The 24194-nt window shown below is 39.3% G+C and overlaps 1 protein-coding gene across 2 annotated transcripts in view; it reads left to right on the forward strand.

Annotated features, from left to right (window-relative positions):
- The window catches only part of CDH13 (cadherin 13), a 489323-nt gene that overhangs the window by 399859 nt on the left and 65270 nt on the right, over positions 1–24194 (forward strand). The window lies entirely within an intron of this gene.

Below are 24194 nucleotides of genomic sequence, written 5' to 3' on the forward strand. Positions count from 1 at the left end.
AGGCTTTTAATTCTCTGAAAGGTGTTACTTGACAATCAAGAGTTAAAATATATTTAAAACACTGTGATTTTTTTAGCTTTCTAGAGCATAAAAATGTGAAATGACAACTCAGTGTTTTTAGAAAGAGGCAGCAATTGTATTAATCAATATTGATAACAATTAATGTCATTCAGACTTCCACCTACCTGAATTTCCAAATTTTGAGGTTTCTTTTGTTGAAGAAATCCTTCCATGTATTTTTCAACAGAATTATTTTGAAGAAATCTTTCTATAATTCTATATCCTGTTTGACTTAAGATGTTAAATTAGTTGGGTGCTAGCTAAGCCCCAAATGTGCCAGCAGACCGTGTCTCTTTCTGTGGATATTCAGAAATGTTTACAATGTCAGCTCAAGCAGTGACAGTAAAAGGTACTCTGTACCCTTTGCAAGTCTGCTGATTTCAGTATAGAAATGAAATAACAGCTGTGAAGAGACAGCATCTTGTATCTGTCTGAAAAGTCCAGTCTTACACAGTTTTCTTGCACTTCATGTGACATTTAATTTCCCATAGAGACATCTCTTTTTTCCAATAGTTCGTGACATGGTTTTGAACCTTTCAGTATTTAGAGATGTTAATGCCCTCAGAAATCTTCCCTCTGCCTTGCTAAGTGATACTCTTATTCCCGAATAAAGCAGGAAAAATCATCCTTTAGACATGTGGTGTCAGGCCCTTTCAGAAACATGTGCTCTATTTGACATAAGTAGTGTAAAAGGAGGGACAGTCTCTATTAATAGAGTTAATGCCACTTTGGCTTACTGCTTGAACTACTTAGTTATTGTATTTAAATACCAGTCACATATTCCATGATGCAATACTATTGATTTGAAGAGTTTGAAAATCTTTGAAACAGGCATATCCTATAAGATAACTTTTGAAGTAGCTTCAATTCAGTAGGTCTGAAGTTTTAGTTTCATAGTGCATCTTCTTTTATTTGCTTCAAGACTGGTTGCTTTAGGATTGTCTTCTTATGGATTTGACATATTTTCTCAGCTATCTTCTTTCTCTTTAAATATACATTTTCTCAGTGTGTTCTTCCCTTGTATAAAACATATGCCTTTTTTACTGGCCTATATTTTCTTCAGACAGTATAAATCATACCTAAAATAGCTCTGCCCGTATTGGTCCTATGCTGTTGGTATAGCTCAGTTAGGCCAAGTTTTCAATGCATTCTCTTCATCTGTAAGCACAAGGACCAAATTTGTTCTTGATCTGACACAGTGAAAACAATGAAGTTATGAGAACTGGGCTTGTTCTGTATAAATACAGCACTAGGTATCCCAAAATCAACTAAGTGGTGCTTTGAAGAATGTAGAATGCATTGTTATACATCTTAACAAAGATACATGTGATTTGAGTAATATTAATGCCAAGACAAAAATGTAATGATTTTTTTCATAGCTTTCTCCAAAGTGCTATATTTCTGTATATTTCTATTTCAAAGAAGCCCTATATGTGTTAGCATACTTCTTTATTTCTCAGTGCCAGGTAAACTCAGCAATGCATGAGTATGTCTCTGCCCATTGAAAATGAGCTTTGTCTTTTGACATTGGACCAATTTTTAACTCTTCTTTTAACCCAGAAACAGATTTCTAGTTCCACCCCTAAAGCATGATACACTTGTGTGTACTCCCATTCACTGTATTTATTCCTTGGAAGCCAGGGTCTTATCCACCTACTCAGAATGCCCATGAATGGCCTTTATTTGAAGCTTCAGGAAGCTCTAAATGCTTCTCTCTTTCTGCTCTGCTGTGTTTATGTGGATCTTGCTGGAAGAGTGAGGACTTGTCTGATGAATCTGTTCTTCTCGCTGCTGTTTTTCACCCTGCATATCACACCCATGTCATTCTGCTGCAGTCAGGGCCTTCAGCTTAGGGAAAAATTCATTGATTGTGTGTCAGGGCATAATCACAGGAGAAGCTGAGGAACCTGGATGTGATTCAACACAGCACTCCCATTAACTTCAGAGGGACGGTTTAAGACCTTGAGGTTGTAAACATGTGTCAGGTACTTCAGTGAGTTCATGTATGAGACACTGCTTTGTGGGATTCAGCCTCGTTAATTATTTTGTTACTGCCCCATCACTCCACATGCCTCTGAAATACCAGTCGTGTTCTCATATATACTTACCCTAACTGTTCAGAATAGGTTCTGCACAGCACAAAAGTCCATTCAGATGTGCAAACAGTACCCTGTTCCCTCCAGGGGTTTAAATAATTTAATCTTTAATGCCCAAAAAGAGCAATGTTTTAAGAGCTCCTCCAAAAATCCCAGGTGAGGTAATGAGGTCTACCTTTTAAAAGGTCACAATGGCTGGGATACTGTGCCAGATTTAAATTTATAGTGAACAGGGGGAAAAAAAATACTTGAAAAGTTAGTGGCCTATTTTTCAGGAAGTTTTAAAATCTATAAAGTTTATTCTATATTATGAAAAGTTTTAAAATTTACTTTGTGACTTATTAGTGGATACAGCACATATTTTGTATGTTTGGCATTTCCTTTCCCGCAAGCTAAGGCCTTAGGATTAATTTTTGTTCAGCAGAAAGGGCTTAGTTATGTGAAAATAAGAAATGAACCAAAGCAAGGAGCAGGAATTGATCATTCTGGAAAATCTGCTTTGTGTACTGCAGGATATTCAAACTGTGCAGGAATAAGACTGAATGGATGCTCACGGTGCTGAGTATTTTTTCTCTACCTAGCACATTAAGGATAGGAGAATTATTTTCTTGTGTCGCTTTAACAATTGGTAGCAGACCACTGAAGTGTTGTATGTCTGCAAAACAGGGATTTTATTCTATAGTTGATGAAAACAGCAATGTAGCATCTGCTGGAAGCCACAAGCTGGCAAATGCTTCTCTTGAATCTGTTCCTGTAGACATGGTTCTGTCCAGACCTTTCCTAAGGCCAAGTGGAGGAAAAAATATTTTTCGACATGTCAACAATAAAGATTTAACCTCCTCCTATCTATTCTTCCTCCTTAAAGGAAAACAGTCAAACAAATCCTACTTTTGGTATCATACCATTCCTGAATGAAAAATATATGCTCAAAAATGGCTTTTCACTGTGCAGTATTTATCTCCCTCTTCTGTTTCTGTCCTATTTTCTTTGAAGTGTGCGTTCCCAAGGGAGAAGATTCCAGTGGTGCTCTTTAGCAATGTATTATTTTTTCCTTAATATTGGATCTATTGTCTTTCCTTGGTAAATGCTATGAGGCACTTCAGAAAAGAATGCAGTGATGTGGCTTAAGGGTAAAATTTTGTGCAGTCTGCCTACTTCTCATATCTGTCCATCACCACAGATTTGAAACAGCACCACATACATAGCCATACATTAAAAAGTAGTGGGATTTGTCAGTGTCCTCACTTGCACATAAAAAAGAGAGACTTCATTTGTCCAGAAAACAGTGATCAGTGGCTCCAAGTGCCGGATTCTGCACATTGGCCACAGCAACCCCATGCAGTGCTACAGGCTGGGGTCAGAGTGGCTGGAGAGCAGCCAGGCAGAGAGGGACCTGGGGGTGCTGGTCTATGGCAGGCTGAACATGAGCCTGCAGTGTGCCCAGGCAGCCAAGAGGGCCAAGGGCATCCTGGACTGCATCAGGAACAGTGTGGCCAGCAGGAGCAGGGAGGTCATTCTGCCCCTGTACGCTGCACTGGTTAGGACACATCTTGAGTACTATGTCCAGTTCTCAGCCCCTCAGTTTAGGAAGGAGGTTGACTTGTGTTGACTTGCTGGAGCATGTCTAGAGAAGGGCAACAAAGTTGGTGAGGGGTTTGGAACACAAGCCCTATGAGGAGAGACTGAGGGAGCCGGGGCTGCTCAGCCTGGAGAAGAAGAGACTCAGGGATGACCTTATTGCTCTCTACAACTACCTGAAGGGAGGTTGTAGACAGGCGGATGTTGGTCTCTTCTCCCAGGCAGCCAGCACCAGAACAAGAGGACACAGTCTCAGGCTGTGCCAGGGGAGGTTTAGGCTGGATGTTAGGAAGAAGTTCTATACAGAGAGAGTGATTGCCCATTGGAATGGGCTGCCTGGGGAGGTGGTGGAGTCACCATTATTTGAGGTGTTCAGGAGGAGACTTGATGGGGTGCTTGGTGCCATGGTTTAGTTGTTTAGGTGGGTTGAATTGGTTGATAGGTTGGACACGATCTTGGAGGTCTCTTCCAACCTGGTCTGGTCTGGTCTGGTCTGGTCTATTCTATTCTATTCTATTCATTCTGCTGCTTCCATCCTTACCCTCAACTTCATCCATTTCTGGGACACAGAAATGTAAAATCATCAGAATTCTGCCACATCAGGAAGAGTAATATTTGGGGAAATATTTTTCTTGGTTTATCTTTTTTTTAATGCATGTTCTTAGAAATCTTTTTTCCCAGTTAAATAAAGAAGATTGTTTCCTGTGAAGAGAATAAAATTTGTGTAATTTGACAAACCATCAGCACAGTGAAGTCTGAGCTGTACTAGCGTTGTGAGTCTTGGATGAAAAATAGTATTTGCTCACATTTTGAATATCTACTGATAAATGGTTTATAAAAGAGTAATAAATGACTAATGTGTGCTTTAATAAATGATTCATCAATTCCTATAGAGACTTGTAAGTGAATAGGTTACTTGTCACCATGATTTATGATGACTTCCAGCACTGTCTTCTGATTCAGTTGTGCTACCCACTGGGGTAAAATGGTCTCTGGAGTACAATATGTATCTCCGTCTGCTCATGGTTCAAAGAGGATGTGAGACTTTCAGAGGACCATCTGGAGAGATTTATTTTTCAGCTTAGGCTGTTGAGAAACATGCTCATAGCTTTGATGGTCCCTGTCTTGTTTCTTGGTATTGGCTAAATCATATTAAGGACCAGATACTGAGCTAAAATTGCTTTTTTAGGATCTTCCTGGCTCACTTTTTCCATATTTTTTTTTTAAATTCTGAGACATAATATTGTTATTTGCCATGCTACACAGAGCTTGCAGACACAGGCCAGATCTGCCCATTCAGATTGCATATAGGAAAACAAAACCAAATCCTATCTTACCACCTTCTGTGATCTGAAAGTTAACCCTGGTCCTTCTTAATCTTATTTTACCCTTTTGCCCTTAAGGACTTCCAGTTAATCTTTTCTGTGCATCTTACTGAGCTGGACCCTAGCCTTGGACATGAACAATTCTGTCAATGGTAGATTCCCCTGCAACTCCCTTCTCTAGACTCCTATATGTGATTTGGAAAAAACACTAGTAAGGCCCACAGGTGTATGCAAAGCTGAGCAAAACAATGCTGTCCTTTGACTAGCACGCAGATCAGGAGCACAGCCAGGCAACTATCCTCATTCACTTTCCTGGTAGGAGGGAAGTCAACATGCAAACCAAACTGAACAGAGGCAAAAGACCAAGAGGAGGTGTCAGTATGGCTCAGCAAGGCAGTGAGATCAAACTGAATTGGATTTTTCCCATTTCACATGCCATTCTCTCATGTTGGGTGCTGAAAGGCCAGATGACTGATTAGGTACTTGAGTGGCAATAAGCAGGTCTGAACAGATGAGAAACCATTGCCAGGCTCATATTAAAGAAACAGAACTGTATTGTGGCCTAAATGTTATGGGAACCAGTCTAAAATTCTACCAGCCTTTTCACATTGGGGCAAACTGTCTCCAGTACTGCATTGTCCTGAGAAATAGTTTTGTGGAATGGATAAAACCATTTTAACAAAATCACAATAACAAAATGCATATTGGAATTTCCATTTGGCTCATGTTTTTTTGGGCTGTGAGACAAATTCACATGCAGAGAATGCAGAACTCATACAGAAATTCAACAGAGCAAGACAAATCCTCTACAGCTGTTAGCAAACTTTGGCAATAAAGAACAGTTTCATGATGGTTAGGGGTCATCAGAGATGAGCCCTTTGGCCATTCTTGTTTTCTAGAGCTGTAAATACATCTAGTAACTCTCCTGAAGCATGTCTTACCCTTCAGAAACCTCCTACACTAGATAGGTGTACTGACCTTTTCACTCAACTTTACTTCCACTTCATGCTATTGTAGAATGTCCCCAACACGTTTGGCATATATGAAGCTCCAGGTGCCCAAAATCTGCCTTGAAAACAAATGGTGGACATCACCTGGTGTATTATTCACATGTGAAAGAATTAAAAGATAATTTCCCTGGGGCATAGAAAATAAGAGAAAATTGGATTAAGGCAGGATTGCAATTCCTGTGTCATCTTTATAAAACAGCTGTTTCACCTGTTCTCAAAACATTCAGAGATTGAAAATCAAGAGGCTCCTCTATAAATATTAACAATGAAAATTTCTGCATAGCCTGATTTGAATTTCCTTTGCTAGAACTTAAAATTTAGGTATCTGTATAACATAGGAATTTAGACATTTTTTTTCCCCTATTGAAATAATTTTGAACATCAAATGTAAAAAGTAGAGCTTATTTGACTTACAAAATAGTTGTAAAGATGTTTAATTCCCATTGGAGTTTAAAATGCTGGTTCTAGGAGCCTAGATTGCTGTGACTTTCAGTGCAGTTAGGATCACAAATGGCTTTTAAATCTAACCACTTTCAAACAACTTGGTAAAATGACTGTGATCAACAAGAATGCTTGTTAAACTGTGATCAAAGTGAATGTTTGTTAGTATGTCTGACTTGTGTTTTGGTGGGACCATACCAAGAACATCTGGAAGAATTATTTAAACAATCTGGCTATCTGTATAATGAAATTACCTTTTCTTTTGGTGGTTTGTTTTGTTTGTTTTGTATTTTTGTTTCGGGTTTGTTGGGTTTTGTTTGTTTTGAGGGGGTTTTGTCAATATTGTGTCAATTCTTATCAGAATTAGCTGCTTCGAGGTTGCTCATGTGATAACAAATGCTCAGCACAACTCAGGATTGAATTACCAGTGACATTAAAAACAAACACTCCGCTGTACCATTACACGTAACAATACAATAATTCTAGAGAGAAAGAAAAACAAATGCACTTGTTCTGTGAATTGACTGGAATAGAGGACTGCAGCTAAACAGCGTGGTTTGGAAGACCAAGGTTTCCTGTACTCATACAGATTCATACTGTGTGCATAATAATTTGTATTCATTTGGCTTTCAGCAAGCTATCTGCATAACCAGTGTAAGCACTTTGTTCAAGAACTTTTGCAAAATATGTTTAACACTGAGTCCATCCACTTATCACATAATTAGAGCTGGATGCACTGCATAGCAGTAGGCTGCAGACTTCTACATTTATCTTTGCTTGTGAGGGGTGAGTTCATTGCTTTGTTTCTCTCCACCAAGGTCATGAAATACATGAAGCTGTCTACTTAATCTCCAGATAAACACATTACAGTGGTACATAAAACAACAAAGTGCCTGCTTTGTAATCTGAAAGGAGCTGAGGAACACTTGTATAAGTACAGGAAAGATTCTATGAATAGAAATAATCATTCAAACAATGTGAAATTGGAGAGGAGCACTTCATTGCTTCACCAGATCTGATATTTTTTCCAGCATTCTTGCTCTCCAAGTCAGCTCACATAGTAAACTTGTATTTTTACCAGTCCTTTTCTCTTTCCTCATTTGCTGTGTTCCTTTCCTGCTCTTTGTTTAGTTTCCTTGGTTTGTTATGATCAGATGATCTGAGCAGTCCCGACACAAACTTCTGTGTGAAGTCCTTGCCTTTTGTAACCCTTTGGTTATGCTTGGAAGGTCATCAGCAGCTCAGTGGTAATAACAGCAATTCTCGCTACAGCTGGTAAATTCTCACCACAAAACCATTCCAGTGCTGACTATCCTCTGAAGACTTCTTCCATCTGCTTCTGTTGACAGCAAATAGCCAAACACTGTGAGCAACTAAAAAGCCATAAACCCACAATTTATTGCTCTCTTCTACAAGAAGTGAAGGTTAGACTGCTTCCTCAATGTGGTCTGTGAAGTGTGAACTTTACCACAGATATTAAGGTCTGGATTACAAAGCAAACAGTAACAGTAAGTATTTTGACTATATTTAGCACAAGTATGTTTGGGTTAGTAGCTGGATAGCAGAAATTAAAGAGGAAGAAAGGTTCAGACAAGGCTCTTGAGAAAAGCACAAGCTAAACAAAGATATTGTAATGTCTCCAGACCTAGTCTTGGACCACTTACATGGGGAAGCTGCACAAACATAGTTATTAGCAGTCATTGCTGGCAATGGCTATGTGATTTTCTCTCCAGCTGGAATTAACTCAACTTAACTTTTGAGTTCTGTATTTGGGAGACCTCATTTGGCTATGTATCACCCATTTGACTGAAATGTCCTAAATTCTGTGTGGAAGCACTGTGATTTCCATGTATGACACTCACTGCAGAATGGCTCCTAAATCACCATTATCTCATTCAGCCTATACAGGATGTAAACTGGTGTACAAGTAGTGAGGAATAGATGAGCAGATACAGTTGTGGTGGTGGCAGCAAACATTTTCTGTGTTTTAAGGGGACTTCAATTTTATGTTTGTGAAAGGGTTCTTACCATGTGGAATCTTAACAGAAATACCAAGGAGTCTAAATCTCCTTGTCTGACATAGCACAGCTGATTTGAGGAGTAATAAATAGAAGAACTGTTAGATGTGTAACAAAATACCACTCTAATCCCATGAGTTAAGAAACCCACGCTGTTAATATGCCTCTAGCATCTGTAGGAGTTCTATTTTAGAAGTCGGATTAAACAAGATAACACACTATAGATCTTAACATATTCAATTTGCTCCAGACAAAACCCTATTTAATAGCAATTACACAATATGTGTGAGCTGGTATCATAGCTGCAGTTGATATGAGCAGAAGGGATTTATAAGGCTGAAGTACATTCATACAAACATAATAGTTATATGACTGCTTAGGTCATTCCACTAGAGTGGAATGAGTTTTGTGATCAGTTTATTAATTTCTTCACTGACAAATGAGATTTCAAGATTTTTGTCAGCAACACTAAAACTGATTTGGCTACTACAGAATTTGCTAACCATCTGTGCATACGAATCAAAATGTCAGGATTATTTAGACAAAATATTTTTTTTTTTCCTTCTGCTCTGAGACATTAAAATAGTGAACCAATAAAAAACAGCATGCTAAAGGGAGCTGTGCATTTGTTCAAGCAAAATTGTTAGTAAGTACCTGTAACAAACACTCCTGTGGAAAACAATGGAATGCTATAGGGCTGATAGTCTCTTGAACTTTGGGGGATGAAAACAGCAAAAACATTGTTGATACGGTTGAGAAAAATAAACAAATTAGGGGATTCATAGAGAACTCCTTGCAGTTATAGTCACTGTTGGGAAAAATACTTCAGGAGTGTAATTTATTCATATCCTTGTGCTTCTACTTTGGCTTATTTCCAGGACTTGTTTGCCTTAGAGTCCCAGATGCTTGTTTGCTTAAAGGGTAGCCCTTTCTCTATCCGACTGCCTAACAGTCACTTAATATTTATTTGTTTTTACAAATGTTTTCCCCTGTGTTCCCAGTCCATATGTCACAATAAAAAAGTACAATCTCAGCACCACAGAGTATTGATATTATCCCCCTTTCCCATTCTAGACTTTGACCCAATAAATCCCAGTTGGTTACTTCTGCCTGTGTTTTCCTCCAACATTATTGCTCTATGGACAATCTTTTTGAGCTTGTGTTCTAACTCCTGCTCTCTTCTACTGCTCAGTTTGATGCAGCTTTCATAAAGACCTTTTTGTTTGCTTCTCTGTGTATTGAGGAAGATTTCTTCCAGCTACTTACTTGTTTAGTCTTGATATTCTATTTGTCCAGTGCTGAGATTTATCATTGTCTTTTTGTATCATCCTTCAAAAATCTCTTTTGCTTACTTCATCTTCTCTTTTTGAAAAGCAAAACAACTTGTCTGCAACAATAAACCAAACAGGAATCTCTAATATTTTATTTGTTTCTCCCTTTCAAGCCTCCTATTTAGTCAGTAGCCTGGAAGGACCCTTCTCTGAATTTTATTATAGCAAGACATTTTTCCTTCCTTTCCAAACTCCTTGAATCTGTCATTTGTGAGAGCCCGAGCATCTAGGCTACCATCCTTTCAGTGCCTTTCTGCTCCTGTCTCCAGTTCCTGCTGCAGATCTACCAAGACTCATTTCAGTGATGTCTCCACTTACTCCTTTTCCCTGTGTCATGTCTCCTTTCTCTCTGGTTTTATTTTTATCACTTTTCCACCGTCTTTTTATAAAGAAAACTCTTCTGTTTCTTATCTTTGTCATCTCACTACCCCCTTTCTGTCCCCATAGTTTTGCTCCTTTAGTGTCATTTTCAGATCATCTTTTTTTTTTTTTTTCTTTTCCATTCCTTGATGTTTGTCCCTAAGCAAACTCTTCCTCCCCTCACTGCCTGCCTCCCTTCGGAACCACCTTTCTGTTTTCATGAATTAAACCAATTGGTTGCTTATGACTTGCAAAAGTCAGTGTACACTCTCTGCCTGGCTTCTATAAATTGAGTGCCATCACTGTCTGCTTCCACACTTCATCTCATTTTTTTCTTATATGCTTTATTTCCTTCTCTTCAGCTCATTTGTTTTGACTGCCTTCAGTCACTGAGGCCAGCAGTGCCTATACGTTATGCAGTACTGTCAGATGTTCTTAGATCAAAGATTTTTCTTCATTTAGAAGACTGATGGTAAGGAGAGAGTGGCTGTCCTCAACAAGTTTAAGGGGTTGAAAGCAATGTTTTAGTGGGGAAAAAGTTTGAAACATGTAAGTAGTTGTGTGAGAAACTTTCAAAAGAAATATAAGAAAAATCATCCTGCTACATAAACTTAAATCTAAACCATCTTTTGACTTTTACTGAAATAATATCAAGGAAAAAAGTTCATCTATAGTATTGATATTCTTAGCTGCCTGTAAGCTATGACTCCCATCCAGAGTACTCCATGGAGACATGAATGCAGGATTAGACTACAATGTAAAGCTAGATTTATACATATGCATATCTATATGTATAGAAACACAGGCTTAGAGATATTTGCCTACCTAAAATGATGTTTTATTGTCCTAAACCCACATTTTCTAGTACAGCTTAAAATGAAATTAGGTTTGTTTTTTCTTCTATGATTGAAAAACAGCAAAACTATCATTTGAAAGCAGAGAACACTGTACTTGATTAATTGATTCAGTGTTGAACTAAGTTCAGGAAAAAGTGTATGTTTGAAGACAAATGAAGGGCATGCTTTCTAAGTTAGCAGCTCTGACCTTTTCAAGTTTTCCATCTTAAATAATAATTGAAACCATGAGTAAATAAATTCAACTTTGCCTGCAGATGTTGAACTCTTTTCTGTCCTTTTACTCTAACATGGCCAATGCCTGATATTAACAGCAGCAACAGTTTTATCATACCCCATGCTGGGGCTGACTGGCAGTCTCTAGGAACTCTTTTCTTTCCTCCAGCCATATGATTAAAATGCAGTTCCAATCAATAAATCTCTACCGCTTCTGTCAATGGTTAAGTGTTCGCCTGGGGGTCTTCTGTGTCCCAGAGGTATTTGTTTTCTTCAGTTCTTCCGTATTCATGAGAGAACCAAATTACAATAAGCCTTGTTTACCTAGACTGCCTGTGGAGATTGTTTTTGGACTGCCTGCTGGAAGTGTAGTGAGCAATACAGAGCATGCTCGCATACTGGTAGATACAGCGATAGATGTTAGCAGTGAGGTGCCTCTTTTAACAATATTGGGTTCCATCATAGCCTCTGTGAAATCTTTACTTGAGGAAGATTAAATATTTAAGCAAGAACTCTTGACTCATTTGACATGTTAGTGGAAAACAGTGTAGGATTACCAAAAGAGGTCTCAGATTTGGACAGCTGATTTCAGCTGAACTTCAGCTTTCAAGGATGTCAGGGTTGCCTGTTTTTCCTTTTCATGAATAAAGATTATCTCAGTTGATCAATGATACACTGTGTGAGCAACTAAGCAGATTTAGATTCTTTTTGCTCTGGTAGCAATTGCCTTAGTGCAATCGATTAAAAGGGAATTTTAATGGTCTTACTAATTGTGATTTTAAAGGAAACACGACAGCAATTATTGAGCTCTTTAATTTATTATTTCCTATGCTGATCAATTTGGAAAGTCAAAATATAAGTTTTTAAAATGTGACATCCCCTGCAGCCTCTTGCTTATATCTGAAATTTGTATTTCATCTTTGTACATAATGGTAAAATAGAAACAATGGCACGGTTGTATTCAGCTCATAACTTTTTTCATTTGGCATTTTGTGTTACGGGAGATGCAAGAAGGAGGATATATTCCTGCCCAAATTCAGCAGAAGGTGGTATGTGTTTCTATGTACAAGAACAACCAGGAAAAGCACCCATATTGTTTCTTTAAAAGACTGCTTTCAAAGGGATGTACTAGAATGTAGCTGCCTATAAATGCAAACACCAAGTACTAGTCAGCAGAAATAAATGCATTCGGCTCGACATTGCACATCTAAATTATTTATTCAGAAACAATCATAAGCACAGTTTGTCAACACTTAACACATAGGGTTGTGTTACATAGTAAAGCTATTCTAATGTCTGTCCTGGATTTATTTATAAGTGTTCAGGGAAGACCGCATTCGCTTTTAAGTGCCCAGAGTCCAGACTATAGGTTGACTCTCTCATATTCCAGAAATTTATTTTTCTCAAATTTGTAAAATATGGGCAGCATTACAAATGTTAATGCTACTATTAGGGGATCATAATTTAAAAATACCAGTGTTCTCAAAGGGCTCCAGCAGTGTGTCATTTCCCTGCTTTATTAAAATGAATGAACAGATGTACAATTTATTTCTGCTGAACTATCATCTAAATTCATAAGCTATTTCTCATGTGTCTGAAATCCATGTTGGTTTCCCATTTTCCTTGCCTTAGAAAGAAAAAAATAATAAAAAATTACACTCTCACATTTATCACTCTGGGGATATCAACGAGAAGTATACTCTCCACTTCATTCAATTTAGAGTAATACCCTCAATGCAATTTAAATCCCATCTTTTCAAGGCTATTCAGCAAAACCTAGGCACTGGAACACCCAGGATCCAATTGGAAAACTCCCTTGCCGTCTAAGCTGAAGACTGGCAGGTAGACTCTGAGGACACTATCTGTTCTCTCTGACAGAATGAGGCGGCACAAATCTTCTTTTGGCTGGCATTTATGATGCTAGCAGGGACCATGCAATTTCTCAGCAACAAGTTGGGAAACCAAAGCAGGGACCACCAATAGTGAGTGGTAAGGGGGAGAGGTGAGAAGGTTGGGGGTAAAAATAGTGAAATTTGCAGCTAAGGAACATATCAGCTGGCCCCAAGCACTCATGAGGATGGGTTTTATTTGTCTTGTGGCAGCTTAGGAGCATGGCAGGTGCTCCCTGGAAGCGATAAACAAACAGAACAAGACAATGCAGAGATTAGATGGAATAAAATTACCAAGGCTTCAAAGAGCAAGAAACAGGCATGTTGCCATGGGAAAAAATGAGTGTAAAATTCCCAGACAGTGTGCTCTCAGCCTATCACTGTTCTTATTTGCTGGCACGGTTTGTGGGCAATGTGAGGATGATATTTTGCACTAATTCTGTGCAAGGAACGAGTGGATAATATGCCCTAGGGTTTCTAGCAACATTTCTTCTGTAAATCCTCTTTCCAAGGGTTTTTATTGTAGGCAAGCAGTAAAAACACTCGAAGGTTTGAAGTGGACAACAGAATTCTCAGGCTCAGAGTGTGTGTTTTCAGGGGGGGTTGTGGTTTCTTTCTTTTTTTGTCTCTGATAAAAATCATTTTGGCAAAGAGAGTAGTGGAACAGAATGTGAATCAATCTGCTTTCTTCATTTCATAGCTGCTCTGGAATTTAAATGTAGGCCTTTAAATACCTCTTTGCCAGACAATTCAGGAAAATGATGAAGTAATGGTTGAGATTTGTTTAAAAAAAAAAAAAAAAAAGTATGATTTTCTTCAGAAACTTTCTTTGCAGTCACAGGAGCAGCCTGCCCCTGTGGAACTGCTATGAAAGTGTTGTAATTCACTAGTAAGAATGGAAAAGTTGTAACTGGAGCAGGCTTCTTTTCTTTTTCTTTTTTTTTTTTTTTAATAGTGGCCACATTTCAGATAGTCTCAAAACAATTAAATTTGAGTATCTGGTTCTACTGTTCTTGTTCCCTTTTAATCCTTCCCCAAGCTGGGATCATAATTACTTTTCTCTCTCCTTTCCTTACTTTTTCTTGCCAAAAAAAGAATATGACCAGCTAGGAAAGCAAATGCCAGAGGCATAATTTTCAGTTTTTTATCAGCAGTAGGGAAGGCAAATGTGATTTTGTAGTTACACCCTGTGTCTCTAGCTGTCAGCACCAAATTCAGTATAATGAGTCTTTTATGATGGGGAGTTTGAGACTGAGACCAGAATATGTCAGGGATCTCCCTCCTATAATTTGGTTTTGGGTACTGTATTTTTTTTTTCTTTCCAATCCATCAAGCTTCATGGAAGTTTATGAGCACCACGGACCTTAACGTTTACACAAAAGTCTTTAGTTCCTCTTTCTGTTCACTACAGATTCTTGGATGTGGGCTTACCATGAAATTTGCAGTGGAAGGGTTCTCAAGATATCCTCAAGTCCCTCCCAGTTTTTTGTGTGATTTCCAGTATTTGCCTTTCTTTTCTTTTTTTCCCTTCAAGAGCTTTGAAGATACAGGCTGTGTGATCTCCCAGCAATCTGCCACACTATTTCAGCTCCCCTGCAAATTTGTCATAATGCCTGGTGAGAATTTTCCTTGCCTCCACTGAAGCCTATCGCTTTTTGGTCTTGTCTACTGTGAAGGTGTTGCGCAGACAATTCTTTTATCTACAACAGCCCTGTGTGCATTTGCCGTGAAGATTTGTTCAAGACCATCAGCTGTAGACATCTGCCTCTCCAATTGCTCTTTGCTTTCCACGCTGTGGGCAGGAATCAGGTGCTGCAATGCAGCTGGGGCTCCCCAGAGCTAAGCAGATGGAAGAATTCCTGCCTTTGTCTTGCACATGGTTCTACTTCTTACTCATCTCAACAGTTTTGCTAGTTTTGCAACATTAAATTGCCTTAATTGTCTATGATTCTTTTCCAGTAACAGAGCAAGTGACAAAGCTAACATCTGCTGTATGTGATTTCTTCTCCTTTCATCCTCACAACAGAAGAGTGTGTATATTTTGAACATTTCAGTGAGATGGGGTTTTGGTACTGGTTTGTTTTCTGTTGTCTTTTTCTACACATGGGTTTGTGTTTAATATGGAAAACTTGGTTATATCATCTGGGTGTTTGTTTTGGCTTTTGTTATAGAACAGGCTGAGGAGATTTCATACACAATTGAGAGTCTATAAGCCTAGGAGATGGAGTTCTATGTCCCATTTAGGCAGACTGTGATCTTCACCACATCTTTCTGCTAATACACCTGACTTCTGACCTGAAATTATGCTGCAATTCCTATTTTGAGTTTCTCTTAAGGTAAGGGAGTCTGACAGCTGTGTCAGACTTTGTGCCATGGGCAAATGTACACGGGGGCTTAGGAGGAGGTTCATCAGTTTCAGAGTTAGTTCAGAGCAAGTTTCATTAAGAGAATGTTTTATAACCACATAGTATTTTTCATTCCGAAGAACCCCAAAGGAACATACAGAAAACGGATCCTCTCCGTGGGCAAGCAGAAGATTAAATTGCAGTTTTCTGCTGCTTGCAGGGAAAAGGGAGGCGTAAGACTTCATTTCCCTTATTAAAGTATCCTACTCAGGAAAGTTTCTTTAATTTCTAAAGAAGCATTGCAAATAATGGCTAACCATGGTGGCGTATTGTTACACTCAAAATCTCATTGACAGGCAAAGGGGAAGCCCATTTTATAAATAAAGCCAAGAATTTATTGTCAGTAAAGCTGAAAATAAACCAAGTCCATCCTAATCCAAGAATCATCATTAACCTAGATTGAATTATGGCAGGAAAACATCTGTTCAGAAAGAGGTTTGGTTATGATAACATGGAAGCGGCAAAATAGTTGTAACTGCCCTTCTTAGCTCCTCCCCCTTTTCCTGTTGTTATTCTCGCTGTTTCTGGGTTCTCTGACTCATAAAGTTGGTGGGTTTATTCCAGAGTTTGTTGTAGGAGTGCAAGTTGTCAGCAGATGGTATCCTTTGATGGGGCAAACATGATGTTCACATTGATCGTTTCTTCCCCCTTTTTGGGGTAATTTTTTTGTACTTGCTCACGTGCTTTTCTTATTGCTCTTTCTTCATTTGTGTGAAGATCCATGTTACATCCAAATTTACTATATATGATTTCCTTTACGTTTATTAGGTATTTTTTTCTTGGTTGCTCCTAAAATCAATTTTGGCCAGCTCCAGGTCTGCATTTCTTTAACTGAACACTGGTGAGTTGTTTATAGCTACGGTTTCTCCAGTGTCGTCAAGTCTGGGCTTCATGTCTTCTTTTCCCATACTGCACGTCTCTGTGCGCATCCTTAGTCACCACGTCTCAGAGCACTATTTTAAATCATACAAGGCCTCTATTTCTCTGTACTGGAAACTTTGGTGGTACTGTACACAGATCAATGTGCAAAAATAAGTTATTCAAATTCTGTTACAGAGAAATCAAGTAAAGCTGCAGACAGGTCAAGGAAAGCTCAGGCAGAGCAAGCCTGACAAACCTCCAACCTGAGGTTTGAGTAATCTCAAACCATGGCCTGTCACTAACAATGGCAATTCCCTATTAAAGAATGCACATTTACTGCATCACTCTGCTTTCTAGGCTGCAGTTAGCAGTTGAAGACTGGGACAGCACTTGGATTCCGCATGTAGGCAGAAAGATATTTAAGTATTGTGGCTGATGCAGACTTTGTGCAAATATAGTCGGATATCTTGACTGATGTGGGAGTGTCTGAGTGGTGTGCACAGACTCATTTTGAGGTGTAATGAAAGTTCTCCACCATTAGTCCACTGAAACTGTGATAACCAGCCCTTCCCTGGGTCAGAAGGCAGTCAGTGACTGTGGCAGTAGCCTCAGGACTTGTGATAGTGTATCTGCATGTCAGCAGACTTGGGATTGTTATACAGGATGCAAAACTAACCAGCAGGAGTCAAACTGAGTTGCTGGGCATTTGTATTCATGTGAGAAGTGACTTGAAGCTCTCAGGGAGTAGCAAGAGGTCCTTTTTTGTATTTCGTCTCAGAGACAGTACTTGCTTCATGTGACTGAAGTACAGTGCAGTTATCTTTAATGAGCTCCCCCAAACTCCATCTGAGCGCACAGAGGGGTGCTAAGCTGTCTGTGAAGGTATGGTGTATCTCAAGTCATCAAAGTCTCTTTGCTTATAAGACAGATGAAGTGGTACTCAGATAAACAATATTAAAAATCTACCAAAAGTAAAAGAAAGCTAAAATCTAGCAGTGGCAAAAGGGGGAAAATGGGGAGAACTAAGAGGACATTTCTGAGCCACCACTAGTGTGCAACCAGAAAAACCACAGGAGAGCTATGAAAGTTCTATGCAAGTATGTCAGTGAGAAAAGGTTATTATACAGATTAACACTAGTGGTTCCTCTTCCTCTGGTTTTCCTTTCACCCTCCAAGCTCAGCACTCCTGACTTTACGAGTGAAAATATCATAAGTAATTGAAGTTGCAAACCCCAGTAGAATACTAAATTAGAAATTAAGCAAAAATGCTCATCACTTAGAGCAGAGGAATCCTGGGCAAATTTTCAAATGCAGTGTTGCAGCAATTGGAATAATTTTTTCCCCAACTGCTTCACTAACTGAATTGATTGAATTAAATGTGTTCTAGCTAACCCCTGACCCCAGTTACTCAGGATAATCAGGAGGGTAATCAGCCTGCTGAGATCTGAGCTCCAAAGGAACAAGAATATTGTAAGGTTCAGGGAGCCTATGCTGGCATTAATCAGATGTCATCAGCATTTGATTATAAATCCTAAAGACCACCAAATTGATACAACATGGCTTAATTCACTAAAAATTAGGTATCTACATATTCATCACCAAGATGATTGCTTTTTTGGTAAGCAAAGTCAGGTGTCAATACTTTGGAATGTCCCAGAGTTTAGTAATAAATATAATGATCAACATCAGCACAAAAGTAACATTAGCAAGATTAAAAAAGATTTGGTTCTAACCTTAGGTAGATGTTTTCCCTCCTCTTGGAGTTTACAGCTCCATTGAAATTGTTCTTCATGTTTCTGCTCTAATTATGAGCTTTCTCAGAAGCAAGACATATTATATGTTTCAAGCTACCTGCCAGCACAGCATTTTTTCTGCCTTCCAAGGGAAGAAAGAGTGGCTACTTACAGTATATCATACTGCTGTGTAAAGAAATAAAGTGATATTTATTGTCCCTTAAAATGATTTCCCCTGGAACTAGCAAGCTCAGTTGAAAAATCTGTATCTAGAAATGTGTGCTAGGATCCAATTAATTGTTAGGGTACTTGCTTGCTCTCCTTGGGAAGAGTTCTATGTGGCAATTTTGATGCAGATGTGTTAGCATATTTTGGAGAGATTTGCTACAGAGGAAGGGGAAGCAGTCTTAAGAGAGAGGAATAGCACAGTTGCTCAAACTAACTTTCTTCTTACATATCCTGATCTAATAAGCACTTGACTGTGTAGCAAAGCTTTTGTGGTATAAACCACTGAGAATACCAAATGCTTATTTATCTTGCTGGTGTCACCTGTATTTCCTGGGATTTACCTTTATTTGTATTAGAAAGTTGGTCTGCTTTCAAACTGTAGGACTTGAGCTGCTGCTCAAAGATTTCCAAGCATTAGCTGTGATCAGGATGAAGAAACTGTATGAATTCTGCACATCACCTGTAATGACTACTTGCCGCATAGGTACACTGGACTTTGTGCTTCTACCTGGGCTGGTCATGGAGTACATTTGTGCTATACCTGATGAAACTCACCTTCCATCAACTTACTACAATGATGGTCTTCACAGGCACGGTAACCATGGAGTGTCACTGGGACAGGTCACATTTGCTGTTCCTGTTCAGGTAGTCTCTGCAGCCCACACAAGATAGGTCTGACAGGCTTGATTCACTCTACATAGACCTCCTGGTGTGCATGCACATCTTTCTATCCAAAGCACAAGTAAAGTTCCTTGGCCTGTCTTAACCTCTCTCCTAATTCTTGGTCCTCAGACACATAACCTGAACACTGCCAACAAATTTGTAGTCACTCACATTCTCCAAATAACTTAAAGGGAATTCTGTATCAGGATAAATAAAAATCCTTAGCTCATTCTTCATCTTCCTTGGATATCCAAATGGATACTTCTGAGTTTACAGCAAAACTAATCCATGTGAGGCTGCAGCAGTGTTTGTGTCCAAGAAGGCTAAGTGTGCAGTGACAACATAAATTCAGGTGAGAAAATGAAAGGCCCCTTAATGTCCCTTTCATGACATTTTAGACTTGAAACAAGCACACAGTGGGCACTTATGAAAGGAATGTTTAATTTTCCTTTATTACAAATATTACTCTTTCAAGAAAAGATGAGAGACTATGGGAGGGAGTGAGATGGAGACTATGGGTATCCTCAAAGCAGAAAGCAATAAATCCATTTAGCATACCTTTTCTTGTTTCCTCACCTTTTCCACACCTTTGTAATGTCAAACCACACATCTGTTGCTCTGTGCTTCAGTACTGTTCAGCACTGTGTGTCTCCGTATACCCTTAAATCTCACAAGGTCTCAACGCAGGTCACCCCAGCTGCAAGTGAACTCCTCTAAACTGCTGTTTGAAACCACCCCCCATCAAAGTGCCATATGGGAGGCTCTGATCACTCTACAGTCATCAGTCAAATAGGTTGCATTTATTTCTATTATTTTTTTTTCTTCTTGATCATAGAATAGGCTAGGATAGGATACATAGGAATAGAATAGAATAGAATAGAATAGAATAGAATAGAATAGAATAGAATAGAATAGACCAGACCAGGTTGGAAGAGACATCTTGGGAAAATAATTTTTCTGTGTTAGAAGAATGGAGGTGTTCCCTGTCAGGATAATGACAGCTGTGTGCTTACCTGGATGTCCAAGATATGATAAAGACTTTTCTGCAGCAGAAGGAAAACAGAAAGAGACTATGAATTGTGGAAGTTCACCTGTACCTATGATCTCTAAATGATTCTCCTTGTACCACATCTTTTTGACATAGCAGTGATATTTATGCTCAATGAATGTTGTGCAAACAGGATGTAGGCTAGGTAATTTGGGACAAAAAATCATATATATATAGCAGAAGAAACTATGTGCAGTAGACTTAGCTCATCATTTTGTTGGCTGTGGTGGGTTGAAAATTCCACACACACACACTAACCAGCTCATTTGGAAGCAAATGAAAGCTGTATTTACAAGCAAAACTACAATCTACAATAGAATACAATGAATATGTACAAAATATACAACATTTAGAATATTTACAGGTATTTACACTTAATAAACAGCACAAGGACCCCCTGCCAAAGACCAGGGGAAGATAATAGCTTGTCCCTTCCTGCCCTGCCTTGCACCCCTGTATATAAAAAGGACAAGAAACAAAGCAGAGAAGTTAGAACTTAGCCAAAACAATGCAGCCAAGGTCAAGCAGAAGCCATCAGAAGCACAAAGTCTCTCCCAACCCGAGGAAGCGAGAAGAGAGTGTTTTTGTACAAATAGTTTAAGTCCCTTATCTCTCCAATGGGATTGTTTAGAACTATCATTATTTTCCTTTTTATACCCAGTAGAGATTTATTTACGTTTTCCAACTTTCTGTTCAAGATCTGTGAAAAAATTTTAAAGGCATAGCCTAAAACTACCACATTGGCAGACTTGGAATACTTTCTGTGTTCAGATGGATTGCAGTATGGAGCCTTCAGCCCAAATTCTCCTTTCCTTGTTCAGTTTTTCACAGAAAACAAGATGCTGGCTAGAGATTTCATTTTTAAAATTCAGACAAATTCTATATCACTGCAGAAAATACTGCATGTAAGCTTCCATCTGTACCTCCTGCCTCCACTGGACCAGTGTGAAACCTTACAGAGTTCTGATCTGCTTCCAAAACAGAGTTTTCAAACTAGGCTGACTTCAGACACCTCTCAGCTGGAAGAGCTTGTAAATCTAGGGCATCTCATCCTCATCAGCTGGCACAACCTCAAATGCCAGAAGTTTGGGTAATTGATGAAATTCATTGCTAAAATATTCTAGAGATACAAGTTGCTTCAAATGGTGCTGCTAGGCACTGCTCACCAAAGACCGTGTGAAGAAGCTTAACCACTGCCAAAATGTCTGTTGTCGGAAGCACGGGTTATGATCAGCCCTAAACTGGCACAGTGAATAACTCTTCTCTGGAAGCAGAGTCTACTGTAGTAGAACTTACCAGATGAACAAGATCCCTCTAGTTCCCTCTAGGAAATGTTTGTTCTTCAACCTGTTTAGAATGAGCCATTCTTCTTTTTTTCCATTTTATTTTGGTTTTTAACTGCTCCACTAGTTTTGTTTTTGTAGCACTAAAATACTGCTTCATGCACATATGAAAAGATATCCTGGAAGTTACCTTCCTAAGTCTCAAAATTGCTTCTTCACCTCCTGAGTGTAAGCATGACAATAACTTAAAAGACATCAGTAGCTCTCATTTACTGAGGCTTTTGGCAGTGCCTAGCTCCCTCCCCATCATCACTGAGGTTACAATGCATTCATTCATACCTGGGCAGAGATTAAAGCCATTGCAGTAGCTTCTCCTTCATTCCTCTAAATCTCCCAAGCTTTCTAGCAAATTAATTGGGCTCTATCAAAACAGTCTTTCTTTTGTGATTAAATTCTTATTTTATCTACCACTTCAGTGTTCAGAGAGGAGTGAATTCATCTGCCCTGCTGTTAGGACACCCAAATGGCATGGGTAGCAACTTCAACAATTAAAGAGGACCTCTCTTCTGAATCCATTCCAGACAACCACCAAAAAATGTCACAATATGGGGACCAGTGGAAGGAATTTGTTGTTTATTGTTCTGACCTGTGACCCAAATGCATCCCACTTGTAACTGAGACTGGCATGTGAAGCCATCTTAGTGGCACCAGGGAATTTGCATAAATTCCTTGTAATATGAGTAGGTGGTTTTCACAGTTTTTTCTGTTAGTAGGGAAGTATCTGTAAGGTCTGCCATATATGCTCAGATGTTAATCATCAGAAAAGTTGATTTGGGTATGAAAAAGCCTGTGCTAAAAATGAAAGAGGAACTGTGTGGATTGATGGGAGGAAAAGTCTGTAAAACCTTTGTGCTCCTGAAATGTAGTGGATGAAAAATGAAAGAAAAATCCAACTAAGTCTATCCTATTTAAAGTTCATTCTATTTAAAGAAGACATCCAGCATCTTAGAAAGAAGATAGGCTTAACACTGCTCTTGATGAGAAGTGCACTGAGGAAGAAATAATATGTAGCTGGGTTGGCTGAATACAGCTCAAGTGGTCTCATAAATGTGAAAAGCAGATAGCTCCCTAGTCCCTAGGCAACACTGATGCTGTAACAGGTGAATAGGTGTAGTCTGCTCTTTCAGGCTTGGTCAGATCATTTTCTCTGATGCTGCTGTTTTAAACATGAAGTTTGTTCTCTCTGGGGGAAAGAATTGTGATAGATAAGAAATAACATCATTATTTCTTTGAGATTGTTGTAGTTTGAGTTGGGTGCCCCCCTGGTGCATTCACTTCCTGTGTCCAGAAGTCCAGCCCAGAGGGATGGACACAGGAAATTGTGTATTTCCTACCATAATTCTTTGCACCACTATAAGATCCAGTGCGGAGTCTGGCACTTCCTCTTTCCTTCCCTCTCCGAGACTTGGTAACTGGGGGAGAGATCTCCCGGCCATGGGCCTGATTGGGCCCAAGGCCACAGGGGGATGGGCAGTCTCAGGCCTGGCCAGCTGAGACTAGCCCAGCAGAGGGAGGGGGAAGAAGGAGCCCTGGGGGTTTTGCATGCACCCTCAGGTGGGGATGGGATCTTTCTTTGTCACTGCGCTTTGGGTTTTCTGTAACATTCACTGCTTTCTATTTAAACTTTCATCACTTTTGCAATCCGTTTGCCTGAGTCGTTATTTCTGCCTGTGGTGGGGAGGGGATCTGCCCCAACCCATTACAGAGATTTTGTCAAAAGTACCTTTAGTGGAGTAAATATTATAGTGACCTTTCATTGTCCTCTCTCCACCTGGAGAAAGTACTTGTTTTTTTTCCCCAGGTTATGACCATCATTCAAGAAGTGTCCCTTTATTTGTGGGTACTTGATTTTTATTTTAGAAATAATTGATTGCACCTTGCATTTATAGGTTGAAGAATTGGGGGGGGGGGGGGGGGGGGGGGAACAAAAACAACCCCAAACAAAACCACAAAACTAACAAATGATTCATTTAAAATTATTCATATATTCTAGAAATAAAGAAAGCAGGTTTGGCTTCCTTCTGAATCTTCAGAGAAATGTACTATATTTGATGTATACCCTGGAGGTAACAGACTTCGAAGCAGGCATTCAACATATGATTAATACATGTCAGAATTATCTTTTTGCCTTCACTTGAGGCCATGAGCTGGGCTGGGCTGAATCTAGTGTAAACAAAAGTCTTTAAAACAACTTCCAAAAAGTGGCTATTTTCAAGCATCCTTCACCATCACTTATTTGCAGTCTGTGAATGGCATTTTGGTCTTCTGTAAGCACATAAAGGAGAGTCTAAAAGTGCAGCAACAGCTCTGGGTGGAGTTTCAGCACTGCTATGGGAAGCAAGCAGATAGAAAAGTTCTTTAGATTCCCTTGTGAATCCTTTGAGGATCTTATTCTCCAGATTTTTTTCTAATATTTATGATGTCTGCAAGAGGGAGAGAAGAACTCTTTGCATTTCCACTCTGACAATTTTACAGGCAACCCAGCACCCAGTCGGTTATCCATGCATTCACCTATCCATTTTACCCTGTTATTTTTGCATTGTGGCCCTGCTCTACTCAGTCATGATCCCTAATACTTAAGGAGCACTTGAAGTGTCCCCACTGCTCTCTACAACTACCTGAAGGGAGGTTGTAGCCAGGAGGGGGTTGGTCTCTTCTCCCAGGCAACCAGCACCAGAACAAGAGGACACAGTCTCAAGCTGCACCAGGGGAAGTTTAGGCTCGAGGTGAGGAGA

The sequence above is a fragment of the Dryobates pubescens genome, chromosome 19 (genome assembly GCF_014839835.1).
Source record: "Dryobates pubescens isolate bDryPub1 chromosome 19, bDryPub1.pri, whole genome shotgun sequence".
NCBI lineage: Eukaryota > Metazoa > Chordata > Aves > Piciformes > Picidae > Dryobates > Dryobates pubescens.